Raw genomic sequence first — 2,692 nt, 5'->3', positions numbered from 1 at the left:
CCCCGCGTCGTCCGTTCGGGCGACTCGGGAGGCGACTAGGGTTCCCACCTAGCGCCGCCCCCCCTGCCTCCTCCCCCCCTCGTCGCCACCCGAGGAGGCCGCCAGCAAGCCTGCGCGGTCGCCGGTGAAGGTGGCGGCGAGGCCCTGCTCGCTCCGTTCCTGGAGGAGGACGGCGGATCTGGGGCGGCGGCCCTTCATGGCGCGGCGGCGGCGTCCCCCCGGCTGGCGGCATCCGCGGGGGATCTCGGCCGGTGTTCCCGACCAGGCAGGTGGTGGGACGGCGGCGGGTGGTGGCTGTGGCGTGGAGACCCCCCGCCAGATCTGAGGTTCGGCTCCCCTTCCCTTTGGCTCCTCACCCTCGCTGGTTTCAGCAGCTTCGGTCGCCGGATAGGCGTGGATGGGTGCCTGGTGGTGTGGTTTTGGGACCGTGGGAAACCATCGGTCGGCTGTTCCGGTCCGGCGGCAGCGACGCCCTTGGGCGCCGCCCTTCCTCGTTGGAGGTGCAGCCGAGGTCCCACCCAATCCACCCCCGTTCCCCTCCCGGTGAAAGCCCAAAATCCTTCTTGGATTGGGCGGTGACAGCGCGCTGCGCGTCGTGTCCTCCTTGGAGGTGCCGCCTGGGGAGCGTGCGTTCGGGTGAGGGGCGACAAAGGTGGAGTTTTGGGCGGCTATGGTTCTCAGGTGGCTATGGGGAGGTCCGGCTCGCCCTCGTCGCTCTGCGACCTCTCCTGATGTCCTTGCTGCTCGTTCTTCAGCGGCTGCTCCCGGTGGCTTTCCCGCTGTCTTTCAGGGGTCCTTGGTTGCGCCGGTGTGTCATACGAGGTGTGCTTATGTCCTAGGAGGTGTGCTCTGTGCCTGTTCCAGGACTCGAGGTCGACATCTCTCCTGCTCTAGGGAGAGTGTCTCTCATGTCCGTCGGCGGCGCCTTTCGATCCAAGGCGAGAGGGTAGGGTCCCTCTACAGCGAGAGCAAAGGAAGATGATTTGTTTCCTCCAACCTTGGACTCAGTCATGTCCACAACTCCACTCTGTTTTGGCAGGTCCTCGTCGTGTTCATGTTGGTCGCAATCCTTGGTTCTTGGTTGCTGCGGTCTGCGGCGTGTACTAGCTTGGGCTTTCTCTTCTTTATGTTGTGAGCTTGTATACTGCGTTGAGTTGTAAGCTTCCTAGGGTGCTCCCTTGTATCGTTTGGCCGATGTGCTTGATGTGGTGTTGTAATTCCTGGCCGGTTGATGGCTTCGTTAATTCAAAGCCGGGCTCATCGCGAGCCTTCGTTCTAAAAAAAATGTTGATGAGACAGGAAAACCATCTTTGTTTGTCTCCATCTCCGGACTATGGCAATCCTTCCCGGTAAAAGAGGTTTCACATCCGTTTGTTAGAATTAAATTTGTTTCATTTTAGTGCAAAAAAATAGCCGGTAGCTCAACCTGGCTGCTGAATGACTTAGAAAATATGTCATTGTGTTATTTGATTATTTGTAATTCAGAGTGTGTCCTTCCATTTTTTGGGAATTGGTTGTGTGTGTTTTATGCCATCATACATTTTTATGGATTTCCTATTATTCTATCGAAAAAATGAACGGGCGCGGCAACGCGCGCCTATCATGATCTAGTTTAGGAAAAACAAATACACCTTATATAAAGGAATGAAGGGAGCCCAGCCTCGGACCGCACTTCGAATTTCAATGTGTCAATCATGCAGTTGTGACACTGGTTGTATTATGTTTGGGTGGACACCACTGGCGGAGCTATGTTGAGACCGAGGGGGCCCAGCCTCGGACCGAACTATGAAGGAAATTTTTGAGGAAGGGCTTAGATGAGATTTGTTTTAGCAATTTACACCCCCAAATACTATTGTTTTTGCAAAGTAGCTCATCATAATATATTCTATCACCACAGAAAATTATGATTATTTACACTGTCTTTTCAGATTCGTATCATGGTGTCATTTTTTTAATGAAAATTGTAAGGGAAGCCTCTAAAGTATAAACAGAAACTCCAGTTGTATGCAGGGCCATGGCACGCTCTATCTTGGCCAGCTCGGCCACGATGATCTCCTGGCGAAGGCGGTCCTTCTGGAGCTGCGACAGCAGCGCGTCCCTCATCACCAGCATCGGGTCTCCTGCGTGCATCAGCAGCATTGTGCGGCCATTAGATGTGTCAGCGTGACAAGAATTCTACACCAGCGCGTCCCTTTGCACAACCGCTCTACAACATATGATCTGTCGGTGGAAGAGTTGTACTACTACATTTGCAAGTGTTTTTTATTCTTTTGGCGGTAAGATTGCACAAACTATGTCCGATTCTTTTATCTTGTGCCTCACAAACAGATCCGAAATATAGTTCTCTAGTATAAATTGTAAGGTATCCCACTCCCAGCGGTCGAGGTTCCCGAGTTCTTGGCTTGGAATCGAACCAGCGCCTGCATCTGAACCCAGGAAAACTGGAACAACCAAAAGGTGATAAACGATCGGCAGACAGCGAGGAGAAGGTAAGAGTGACAGTGACTCGACGGTTACCGTGCGGCGGAGGGTCAGGGAAGCGTTGGCCGTCGCCGGCGTCGTCGGTGGCTCGGCCACGGCGGGAGAACTCCATCGGTCGGGTCCTCGGGTTCCGGTGGTAGCAGAGCAGCGACGGCGAGAGGGAGAAGAACCTGAGGCCGGGCCGCCGGAGTTGGTGGGGGACGAGAAGAGC

Source organism: Triticum dicoccoides, chromosome 5B (genome assembly GCF_002162155.2).
Source record: "Triticum dicoccoides isolate Atlit2015 ecotype Zavitan chromosome 5B, WEW_v2.0, whole genome shotgun sequence".
In the NCBI taxonomy this organism is placed as follows: domain Eukaryota; kingdom Viridiplantae; phylum Streptophyta; class Magnoliopsida; order Poales; family Poaceae; genus Triticum; species Triticum dicoccoides.
The sequence above is the reverse complement of the archived record's forward strand: the minus strand, read 5'-3'. Positions refer to the sequence as shown.